The sequence below is a fragment of the Lactuca serriola genome, chromosome 3 (genome assembly GCF_051521515.1).
Source record: "Lactuca serriola cultivar US96UC23 chromosome 3, Lser_US96UC23_V15, whole genome shotgun sequence".
Taxonomy (NCBI): Eukaryota; Viridiplantae; Streptophyta; class Magnoliopsida; order Asterales; family Asteraceae; genus Lactuca; species Lactuca serriola.
In genome coordinates, this window is record NC_136410.1 from 28,710,838 (window position 1) to 28,724,345 (window position 13,508).

Below are 13,508 nucleotides of genomic sequence, written 5' to 3' on the forward strand. Positions count from 1 at the left end.
CTTGCAAGATAAGTTACCCAATTAATACAAATAATCAAACTTTAATCAAATAAGGAAGTTATTATCTAATTAATTGGTAATTATCTTTTGTTGGATCAAGGATACACTCAAAATATGATTAAAATTCGAATTTTAATGACTCATAACAGTTAAGGCAAGTATCTTTGAGTAAAACAACAAGAAATCCCGAAATCCCCTCTTTCTGACGCTCGAACTTGCTGAGTACCCCTATGGACTCGCCGAGTAAGGGCCTACTCGCCGAGTCCACAATGGGACTCGCCGAGTTCATCAGGCAGATGGGCTAAAAATCGATTTTGCAACTTGAACAAACATACAAGGCATCAATACAATAGAAACCAATCAAGGCTCTGATACCACTGATGGGTTTTAGCCATAAGAACATCCTATGTGCTCATACGAACCCTAATGCTTGGATCTAGGTTTCTCTATTGAACATGCAATTCATCCAAGACTATAAACCCTAGTTCTAGCATACAAATAATCATATTAACATAAGAATGGGTTTAAGATATTACCTTGATTGTTATGTAGCAATAACAATCTCAAATCCTTCTTGTATTGACTTTAGAAAGCTTAGAGTCACAAATGTCACTCCTCTAATGGTTCACAAACACCAAGATCAAGAGGATGAAGAGGAGAAGAGAAGGAGGCTGCCCAAAACGTGTGGAAACCCTAGACAACAAGTTCACCACGTTTTTGGGGCTTAAGGGCACTTTAAATAGAGAGGCTATTAGGGTTAACTAACAAGGAAACCCTAATTTGGATGCTTAAGCCCTAAGCAACCCATGGACTCCTTAAAGGCCTAGGACGATTTCTAATGGGTTTCCCCATAGAATTCAGCCACTCCTTTAATATGGAGTCCATTAGCTCAATATTCAACTATCATACAATTGACAGTTCCAGTCCCTTAAGTTTAATTAATGTCTTTTAGCCACAAACTTAATTCTTATTAATTCTTGACTAATATTAATTAAACAATATGATTTCTCCTTTAATATATTATTCCCTTAATATATTAATAAATCATATTTAATCCTTTCTCTCCATAATTCATCCTATCAAGTTGCTTTGGTGAAGGCAACCCAAAAGGACCATGCACCATCGGGTCAAGTACATACCAAAATAGTTATGGACTTAGACACTAATCCAACAGTCTCCCACTTAGATAAGTCTAATAACTATTCCGCGTACGACTTCAGATCCTGATCAGCAATCGTAGCTTTCCAAAGCCGCTGTCAACTCTGATCTTATTAGATACGCGTGTCCTTTAGATAAGGGATCATATATTCCTCCATTCTAGATATCGTATAGACTGAGACATGGATCTAAATCATTCTGTCTGTCTATGTGCTGTTTCCCAAATTCAGATTTATGACGACTGACAACAGACTATAATTTGAACACATCAAATTAGTCCCGGCTTGGCCAAGCACTTAGGTGCCATCACTAAATCATCGAGGGGCCCACATATATCGCTTTTATCCTACTTTGAATAAAAGGAACGGATAAACTTTGACTCAATTCTCGCTTGCACTCACTCACCGAATCACACACAACAATATATTTTATAACACCAAGTTACTGGTGCATTTACATATTATCAATGTGCAACCGACTCGCAAGATACAACTCACACATCTCGGTTTCAAGAATATAAGATGTTATCATCTCACCAATCACTCATGATAAAATCCATGAAGTGATCCAAGTGAGCGTGGGTTTAATCCAATGCTCAAATCATATTCATAAGCACTCATGAACGTTGCAGCAAACATTTGCTTATGTTTAATACTCTTTAGACAATCCACACACCAATTCATGACAGTCTTCATTCATATTTACTTCCAACATATGAACAACTATGGCCCGTTCGAATAATTTGACTGTTCTCAACCAATCAAATTATTCAGGAAGTCAAAACATGCAAAGTGAAACACAAGAATAATACTAATCCCATATGGCCTCAAACCTTTGAGTATAAATAAAACACCTTTTATTTATCACCATATCTATTACTCATTATTTGTTGTTTCGGGTAATCAACTTCTTACTTGAATTATTACAACACTTGTCCCATGCTCTTAGCATGCACACAATGTTTACCTATGGTTCTTACTTTGTGAAATAGATCAAATGAACACATTTCCAATCATACTCATTTCACAACTCCTAATCTTTTCCACAAGTGAAAGAATATCAAATTCTAACCACTTATAGAATATGCTAGATTCTAACATTTTATGCAATGATCCTTTCGTAATGTCATAGCACAGAAGTCACAATGACTATTGGCAATGAAATTACAAGGTCCTCTATTGGAGATTGTTACAAGACAATTCCTTAGATGTGATGTCTCTCACTCAAAGTACATTCCTTTGAACATCCTTTTGCATAAAAGTTTCTAATCTAGACATTGATTCTCAATTTCCAACTCCCAATATGGAAACATTTCAATATTTTCCATATGAAAACTCATTCTTAATAGAATCTTATCTATTCATAATAACGTCGATATGGTCCATCCAATACTATACTTCCAACTACTCACAAGAGACCAATCCTCGGCGAACTTTGGATTGTCCTTTGATAGTTGTTTAATTATCTTAGTCAAAACCGATTCTTGTCCTTTTTCCCTCTAAATGCGCTAGACATTTGGAAAATTTTAGAATGGTCAAATATTATAGCATTTGCAATCGATCCTATACCCGAAACGTATGGTACACGATGCATAATGTCTTACATGAAGAATTGATACTTTATCAATCTTATGCCATAATATTTTATGTGCTACGTTCTCACAATTTGAACTATGAAGAGGAATGCCGTAATCATGATCGAAATTTAAGAACACACTATGTATCCTTGACTAAAAATATTAATATTCCAAAACCTAAGCCTTTATATTTGAAATGAAGCATAATATTCTCTCCTTTAATTATAGCAAAACAACTTTACAACCCTTATGACTTTGCAAGGTATAACTCTTGTTTTTCTATAATTAATATTGCTAACTTGCAATACTTGCCTTAATAATCATACAGTCATAACATTTATGCTCTCACTATCATGATGATTATTATAAACATAACACTTATGCTCCCACTAGCTTTGACATGTATTCAGAAACAGCTTAAATTTTAGAAAAACAATGCCTATTGGATTTCTTTAAGTTCATATTTCTAATACCCAATGCTTTGATAATCTTTTATCAAGGCTTCTTTATACACCTTTGCCTTAGATAGCTCATATGTGTGTCTAAACAATTCAGACTAATTTCCAAATCTCACAATTCGAATCATGGAAAGGGATATCGTAACCATAATCGAATTCGAGAATACAATTTCACAATCACTATCTTCTTAAAATCTCTTTTAGTGAAAGCATTTCCTCACAGTCATTTTCATGAAGGAGGGAATCTTATGACACTTAGATTTTAATGGTGTATTTGTTCCTATCCATGTGAATTTGTCAAAACCAAAGTTTGCGACAAATCCAAACTCATATGGACCGAACTTTCTCAATCTTGATTTCTTGCCTTATGGTAACACGGCTGCCCACCATGTCTTCCAAGTAGTTAAGCAGCTCACCCTTTCCTATCAATGTACTTTCCATTGATCAATGTGTTTGCCTTTTATGCGTTCAAATGAGAACTCATAGAACTCACATGCATAATTAACTCAATTGGAATGGCACAGAAACAAGATAATGTCAACACGATAGGTTGTAAACCTCAACTCGTGTGCTAGTGATGATCGATAAGGTTTATTCTTGATTTGTTCTTGAAACCCTTCAAAACCATTAAGGCTCCCACTGACTCCTTGACATATAATATTCTCTTGTCAATAAACATTTCTTGACAACCAAATATTCAAGAGTTAGTGCAGCTTTTATCTAGACAAAACACTTCATAAAATTGGTCCTAGTTGGTCTTTGTCTTATTCAAGACATCACAACTTACCAATTTCAAATGTGTGAGAATAAGAAAACCTTTTTCCACATTCTACATTTGATGAATGTTATAAACCTTCTTAAGCCTTGTCGCTCAATGTCACAATCTTAACTCTAAGACTTGTTTTTGGAACGAAGCATGATTGACTTCTTGATTTAACCATTTCTCCAATTCTTAATTCCTCTTCTCAAACATACAATTATACTAAGATTTTCTTAGAGGATCAATTGAGATATGGTTCCTAATCATTAAGACATATCATAAAACATAAAAGGTACTATCCCTTCTTCTTAGAATAGAGAAACTTTTATCTTTCTACCTACTTGATTCTTCTTATTCGTTCTGCTATTGATTTAAACTCTTTGAATCAATTTAGAATTACACTTAATCTTATAAGTATAATCATATTTACTAAACCTTTAGTAAACCATGACGAATGTCTTTGTTACTCTTGTGGTGGACTTGATCAACACACAACTTTGTGTATTCGATCTCCTAGTCCTTCAGTTGACACTTTGTCAACGAATTAGTCTAATTTCCAAATATGAAATTTCTCATTCATCATGCAACCAAGTTGCATGATTCCAAGTTGAAACTTGGGCGATGAAAAACTTTCCCTATTTGGTAAATTCTTGACATTTCCACTATTAACACAATTAAGAATCACATCCATTCGTTGTAGAAATATGCCAACATCAATTTTTCATAACGATTTCATTGCAAGGAAATAAATAAATGAGTCAAACCAGAATTTATTTTATTCATAAAAGCTGCGGAAAACATTTGTCCTTACAATGTAAAATCAACTGAAAAACTATGTAGTCAAATATTCCTAACAATTCTATCATAACTTTCTAAGCTCAAAATCTAATCTTCAAGTCCATGCGATCGAGATCCATTTCTTTGTGATTAGACTCATCTTGCTTTTCCATCAAGCTTCCTTTCTTTTCACTGATCCTGCAAAACATTCAAATGTAATCTCATCTCATTATGTATTAAGAATCAACGAATAGGAACTTAATGGAGTTAGATAGTGGACTTTACCTGAAGCACATCCATACTCTTTGACTCTCCCATCTTCTGGACTCTTCAGGCTCTTAGGGCAGACTTGTATCCAACGCCCTTTCTCTTGGCAGCAAACGCAGGTCGATTCTCCTAGAACGTCCTCGGAAGCATGGTTGGTTGACTTTCCCAACAAATATGCTCAATTACTTTGCCAAATCATTTCTGATTCAGTAGCAATGAGCATGTAAGTTAGTTCAATGAGGTTATCGTCATGATCCATCATATAATACTTTCATTTGAACTCATTATATGATTCAGGAAGTGACTGCAGAACCCAGTTCACAGCCAACTTATTAGGGAATGACGCACCCAACATTATCAACCTATCGACGTGTGATTTCATTCCTAGAACGTGGGCACACACGGGTTTACCATCTTCATGTTTCATTTCCAATAAGGCTTTAGTGACATTGAACCTTTCAACTCTTTGATCTTGTGGGTTAGGGAGAACAATTGGAGGAGGTGGAGGAAGTGAAGCATGATTTCTTGTTCCCTCGATTGAATCGTGGAATATCATCTTCATGTGGAATGCTTGTTCCACGGGATTTGGGAAGACCATAGTTGTCGTACTTTGACATCTACAAAACGGGAGAAAACAAATTCACGTTAGTTGATTGATTGAGTCCTTAATAAATCACCCAAATGAGATATTAAGGCTAGGACCCAACACAATACGCTACAACCTAGAAAAGGGATGCCGTAATCTAGTTGCAGAATATTTGAAAGTAAGTGAATGACAATTCACTAATTTCCACCATTAAAACTAAAAAGAAATTTAAGTTTTAAATCTATGAAAACTCCTAGATCCTTTGAGATTCATTGAACATTTCAATGGCATGTTTAAATCTCGATATGCCCCTCTAGTTTGTGACTGGGATACCGAGGATCACAAAGCGGGTGTGAATAACCATGCAAATTTACATGGTGCCCCCCACATGTTACAGTCACCTATTCGATGTGCCGGCAAACCACACACGCTCCACCGAACTATGACAAAAATTGAGTCACCCTTTGCTACCTTTTCTTAGAACCATTTAGTGTGTCGGTAAACCACACACGCTCCACTAACGTCTTCGCAAGGGCACAAAGTGTAATTTCATGGAATTGCATCAATACACTTTTGCCTAAAGTAACTAAGATTGGGAATTTGTAAAACATTTAGTTACTTTTGTACTTCATTATACTTATAATGGAAGGTTCTATCCTATCCTACCCGTTCGGCTAACGACCCCCCACTAGTCAAGAGTGCGGTGGGTAAGAGTGGGTACCCATTCAATCTCCATTTTATAGGCAATTTCCTTAAACACCCCTTATAGACCAGCTTCGTGAATGAGGCCTAGTAACGGTAAGACTGACTTTTACTCATACATATATATAATGTTAGACTTTTAATGTTATATATAGTATAGGGTGTATTTTACACTTTTAAAATACTAGGTGGTCAAACTTAATAATTATACTTTTAATTCAATTAAATTGCAAACCAAAACTTTTATGGATTTATTAAACCTCTTTTAATTATACACCTTAATTAATTAATAAAAACATAAGGGTTTGATTTGAACTTTTCAAAACATCACTAGGGTTTTAGAATTTAACATTCCTAAATTAAACTTTTAATCAACTTTTAAATTCCAAAACTTGAGGGCAAGTTTTGAAACATTTCAAAACATTAGGGTTTAGAATTTAAATATACATCAAAATTAAACTTTTAATCAAAATTTAAATTCCAAAACTTGAGGGAAAGCTTTGAAACCTTTTCAAAACATTAGGGTTTCAACTATTTAAATTTCAAAACAAAAAACTTTTGAGTTCAAATTTAAACTATAAAATCTAAAGGGGAAAATTGAAACTTTTCATAACACAAGGATCAAATAACAAATAATATAAATTAAACAATTAATTTTATCATTATCTATATTTGACCTAATTTTAATTTCTTGCAAAATAAGTTACCCAATTAATACAAATAATCAGCTTTAATCATATAAGGAAGTTATTATCTAATCAATTGGTAATTATCTTTTGTTTAATCAAGGATATACTCATAAATATGTATAAAATCGGATTTTAATGATCTAAAACAGATAAGGAAAGTATCCATGAGTAAAACAGCAAGAAATCTCGAAAATAGCTCCATCTGACGCTCGAACTCGCCGAGTACCAAATTGGACTCGCCGAGTTGAGGCCTACTCGCCGAGTACATTGTGGTACTCGCCGAGTTCATCAGGCAGGGAGCTCAAAACTCGATTTTGCAACTTGAACAAACATACAAGGCATCAATACAATAGAAACCAATCAAGGCTCTGATACCACTGATGGGTTTTAGCCATAAGAACATCCTATGTGCTCATACAAACCCTAATGTTTGGATCTAGGTTTCTCTATTGAACATGCAATTCATCCAAGACTATAAACCCTAGTTCTAGCATACAAGTAATCATATTAACATAAGAATGGGTTTAAGATATTACCTTGATTGTTATGTAGCAATAACAATCTCAAATCCTTCTTGTATTGACTTTAGAAAGCTTAGAGTCACAAATGTCACTCCTCTAATGGTTCACAAACACCAAGAGCAAGAGGATGAAGAAGAGAAGAGAAGGAGGCTGCGCTAATGGTTCACAAAACGTGTGGAAACCCTAATCACAAATGTCACTCCTCTAATGGTTCACAAAACGTGTGGAAACCCTAATCAACAAGTTCACCACGTTTTTGAGCCATAAGGGTCCTTTAAATAGAGAGGCTATTAGGGTTAACTAACAAGGAAACCCTAATTTGGATGCTTAAGCCCTAAGCAACCCATGGACTCCTTAAAGGCCTAGGACGATTTCTAATGGGTTTCCCCATAGAATTCGTCCACTCCTTTAATATGGAGTCCATTAGCTCAATATTCAACTATCATACAATTGACAGTTCCAGTCCCTTAAGTTTAATTAATGTCTTTTAGCCACAAACTTAATTCTTATTAATTCTTGACTAATATCAATTAAACAATGTGATTTATCCTTTAATATATTATTCTCATAATATATTAATAAATCATATATAATCCTTTTTCTCCATAATTCATCCTATCAAGTTGCTTTGGTGAAGGCAATCCAAAAGGACCATGCACCATCGGGTCAAGTACATACCAAAATAGTTATGGACTTAGACACTAATCCAACAATAAGAACATCCTATGTGCTCATGCAAACCCTAATGCTTGGATCTAGGTTTCTCTATTGTACATGCAATTCATCCAAGACTTTAAACTCTAGATCTAGCATATGATAATCAATATTAACATAAGAATGGTTTTAAGATATTACCTTGATTGTTATGTAGCAATAACAATCTCAAATCCTCCTTGTAATGACTTTAGAAAGCTTAGAGTCACAAATGTCACTCCTCTAATGGTTCACAAACACCAAGAGCAAGAGGATGAAGAAGAGAAGAGAAGGAGGCTTCCCAAAACGTGTGGAAACCCTAATCAACAAGTTCACCACGTTTTTGAGCCATAAGGGTCCTTTAAATAGAGAAGCTATTAGGGTTATCTAACAAGGAAACCCTAATTTGGATGTTTAAGCCATAAGCAACCCATGGACTCCTTCCTTAAAGGCCTAGGATGATTTCTAATGGGTTTCCCCATAGAATTCGTCCATTCCTTTAATATAGAGTCCATTAGCTCAATATTCAACTATCACACAATTGACAGTTCTAGTCCCTTAAGTTCAATTAATGTCTTTTAGTCACAAACTTAATTCTTATTAATTCTTGACTAATATCAATTAAACAATATGATTTCTCCTTTAATATATTATTCTCATAATATATTAATAAATCATATTTAATCCTTTCTCTCCATAATTCATCCTATCAAGTTGCTTTGGTGAAGGAAACTCAAAAGGACCATGCACCATCGGGTCAAGTACATACCAAAATAGTTATGGCTTAGACACTAATCCAACAATAAGGTCATTATTGGTATGGATTGTCTGAGTCCCAATGGGGCGTTGATAGATTGCGCACAGCAGTTAGTACGAGTCAGAGCCCCAAGTGGGGGAGATTTGGTGATTCAGGGTGAGAGATCACAGCGAGGGCCAGCCTTCTGTTCGGCAGCGAGGGCAAGGTGTTACCTTCAGCAGGGTTACGCAGGATATGTTGCTTATGTCATGGACACCCGGGAGGCGAGTAAGGCGACAGTGGGCGATGTGCCCGTGGTTCGGGAATTTGCGGATGTATTCCCCGAGGAGTTGCCTGGGGTACCTCCGGAGCGACAGGTGAAGTTCAGGATCGACCTAGTCCCTGGTGCGGCACCGATAGCCAAGGCACCATATCAGTTGGCTCCTCCCGAGATGCAGGAGTTGTCTACACAGCTACAAGAGCTGTTAGACAAGGGATTCGTTAGACCGAGTAGTTTTCCCTGGGGAGCCCCGATACTGTTTGTGAAGAAGAAGGACGGGTCGCATCGAATGTGTATAGATTACTGGGAGCTGAACAAGGTAACGGTGAAGAACCGTTACCCACTCCAGAGGATTGATGACCTCTTTGACCAGCTACAGGGAGCATCTTGGTTCTCTAAGATTGATCTGCGTTCGGGATACCATCAGATGAGGGTCAGAGAGGAGGATGTACAGAAGACCGCGTTTCGGACGCGCTATGGCCATTATGAGTTCATGGTGGTGCCGTTTGAGCTCACCAATGCTCCTACCGTGTTCATGGATCTCATGAACCGCGTGTGCAGATTGATGCTAGACCGGTCTGTGATAGTTATTATTGATGAAATCTTGGTTTATTCCAAGACTCAGGAGGAGCACGAGGGGCATCTGCGAGAGGTGTTGGAGACCCTGAGGAGGGAGAACTTGTACGCTAAGTTCTCCAAGTGTGAGTTCTGGTTGCGCGAGGTGCAGTTTCTTGGGCACCTTGTCAACCAGGACGGGATTTCAGTAGATCCGGCCAAGGTAGAGGCCGTGATGAAGTAGGAGGTTCCGAACTCTCTATCTGAGATCCGAAGCTTCATAGGGTTGGCAGGCTATTATCGGAGATTCATCCAGGACTTCTCCAGAATAGTTGTGCCCTTGACTCGGCTAACAAAGAAGGCCGTAGTTGTTCGTTGGGGGCCTGAGCAGCAGGCGGTGTCTGAGACATTGAGACAGAGATTATGCGAAGCACCAGTCTTAGCCCTCCTAGAGGGCGTAAATGATTTCGTTGTTTATTGCAACACGTCTATTTTGGGTTTGGGCGCGGTATTGATGCAGAGGGGGCATGTCATTGCTTACGCCTCGAGGCAGCTGAAGTCTCATGAGGCGAATTACCCGACGCATGATTTGGAGTTGGGGGCTATTGTGTTCGCCCACAAGATTTGGCGTCATTACCTCTACGGGGTTCGTTGTACGATTTTCACGGACCACAAGAGTTTGAGGTATCTTATGGATCAGCCAAATCTGAACATGAGACAGCGGCGGTGGCTCCATGTAGTGAAGGATTATGATTGTGAGATCCTTTACCACCCATGGAAGGCCAATGTAGTGGCCGATGCGCTTAGCCGCAAGGCAGCGCCGATCAGGGATGTTTGTTTGAGGATGACAGTGGTAACTCCACTACTGGAGCAGATCCGAGAGGCTCAGCAGGAGGCGATGAAGGAGGAACATCGGAAGAGTGAGAGGATTGTGGGTTAGATCTCCTCTTTCGACTATGACAATAGAGGATTGTTGACACTACAACGTAGGGTGTGGGTGCCGTATCATGGAGGTGTGCGCCAAGTTCTGATGGGAGAGGCGCACAAATCTAGATTCTCCATTCATCCCGTGGCGACGAAGATGTATAGGGATCTTCGTTTGGATTATTGGTGGCCCGACATGAAGCGGGATGTAGCCTGGTATGTGGAGCGTTGCTTGACCTGCAGGAAGGTCAAGGCCGAGCACCAGAGACCTCATGGTAAGATGCAGCCGTTGGATGTTCCGTTGTAGAAATGGGAGGATATTACGATGGACTTTATTACGAAGCTTCCCAGAACCACGCGAGGAGTGGATTTGATATGGGTCATTGTGGATCGATTGACCAATAGCGCCCATTTTATTCCGATTCAGGAGAGCATTTTGGCCAAGAAATTGGCCGACATCTTCATCGGAGAGGTGGTGGCGCGGCACGGGATGCCAGTTTCGGTGATTTCGGATAGGGACGTGCGGTTCACTTCCAAGTTCTGGAAGAAGTTTCATGATGAGTTAGGTACTCGTCTGCATTATAGTACCGCCTTTCACCCGCAGACGGATGGCCAGAGCGAGCGGACCATCTAGACTCTGGAGGACATGTTGCGGGCATGTGTTTTAGACTTCGGAGGTAGCTGGGATACCTACCTTCCGTTGGCGGAATTCTCATATAATAATAGCTATCATGCGAGTATCGACTGTCCTCCCTTCGAGATGTTGTATGGAAGGAAGTGCAGGACCCCGATATGTTGGGGTGAGTTTGCTCAGAGAGTCATAGGGAGCACCGAAGTAGTGCTCAAGACAACAGAGAAGATTCAGCAGGTCCAGAGCAGGCTTCAGACTGCTCAGAGTCGGCAGAAAAGTTATGCCAATAGGCGCCGGTCAGACCTGGAGTTCCAGGTCGGGGATATGGTTCTCCTGAAAGTGTCGCCTTGGAAGGGCGTCGTCCGATTCAGGAAACGGGGCAAGTTGGGTCCCAGGTATATTGGACCATTTAGAGTTGCAGCCTGAGTGAGCAACGTAGCATACCGGCTGGATCTGCCAGCCTAACTTAGCCAGATCCACAACACTTTCCACGTCTCGCAATTGTGGAAGTGTCTGGTGGACGACTTAGCAGTTGTGCCTTTAGAGGATATTCAGGTTGACGACAGCCTGAACTACATTGAGCGGCCTGTGGCTATCCTAGACCGGAAGTCGAAGGAATTGAGGAACAAGAACATGGAGCTGGTGAAGGTGCAATGGCAACACCGGAAGGGCTCAGAATGGACTTGGGAGCCCGTGAATGAGATGATGGAGCATTACCCGGAGCTATTCTGGGAGGGAGCGGCAGACTTCGAGGACGAAGTCTAAAATAAGTGGGGGAGATTTTTAACACCGGATTCCTGGTACGATTTTTCTAGGTATATTTTTCTTAATTTTTTTTGCCATGAACTCGGCGAGTCTGCGTCTCAACTCGTCGAGTAGCAGCGAGGTGGACACGGGATTTAAACGGGGAACTCAGTGAGTCAATATATGGACTCGACGAGTTCACATGTCTGGATGAAACTCTATTTTAAGACATTGCACCCTATTTTGCCCATTCAAAAACACCCATTTCGTCCCATTTGCTCCCAGAGAGCAGTAGAGAGAGCCCTAAGCCCCCCTTTAGTGTTCTTGAGTGATTTTTATCTTCCAAAGAAGGTTTTGGAGCTTAAGGAAGAAGGAAGAAGTTGGAGTGTTCCAGAAGTGAAGGTAGATCCGAAATCTACTCTGTGGAAAGCATCAAATTAGGTAATAAAACCCCCCACTTTGCTCTTTAGCTTCTTAGGTTCCTTTTTGTCCCCAATGGGTGGTCTTCAATCCTTAAAACCCCCAAATTTCGTGTGTATTTGTGATAACCAGACCCTAGGAACTGAGACCCATGAGTTGGATCCGTTGCATGTCTTAGTTTTGGCCTGTGCAGGAAGAAGGTTTGAAGGAACTCGGCGAGTTGGTCGAACAACACGGCGAGTTCCATGAAGATGGCCTCAGACTCAACGAGTTGGATGAACAACCCAGCGAGTCCCTTGAATATAGCCTTGAACTCAACGAGTTGTTCTTCCAACTCGGCGAGTCGTATGAACTTTCCCCGCTTTCAGTAGGGTTTAAGTGTAGGAGGTCCAACCCTTCGTAGACACACGCGGAATTAGCAATTTAACGCGTAGCTATAGTCCCAGAATCTCCAAATCTCCAAGGTTGATGTTCTAATGGAAGATTGGAGTGATTTGTGAGATCTGTTCGTCGGACTCGGCGAGTCCAGTCGCGAGTTTGTTAGTTGTCCCCGTTTAGCGAGTCGCGTTGACTCAGTGAGTAGGAACAGGGACCTGATGAGTCAGAGTCGGACTAGACGTAGAAGGACTCGGCGAGTAGCTTTATGGACTTGGCGAGTCCAGTCAATCAGAGAGTTGATTTTGACCACGAAGTTGACTTTGACCATTCATTTGACCTAAGGGGTATTTATGAGTACCTAATCCATGTTTACGGATTTATAGCCGGAGGGATTACCGGTACGGCAGCCAGGCGTAGGTTGAGCAGGTTTTCAGCAGCTACTCTCGAGGTGAGTTACATTCCAGTAGAAGTGAGTCTAAGGCCACAATGTCGGCCCACTAGTAGGAGTCGTATGATAAATGACTGTCTGTGTGATAATCATCTAGGTTTGCTACTACCTGATATGCTTTATGTGTTAGCAAATTTTGATGTATGGGTTATGTGATATGTTATTATGTGGTAGTAGTAGTAGGGGATGAAACAGTCCCCGATCC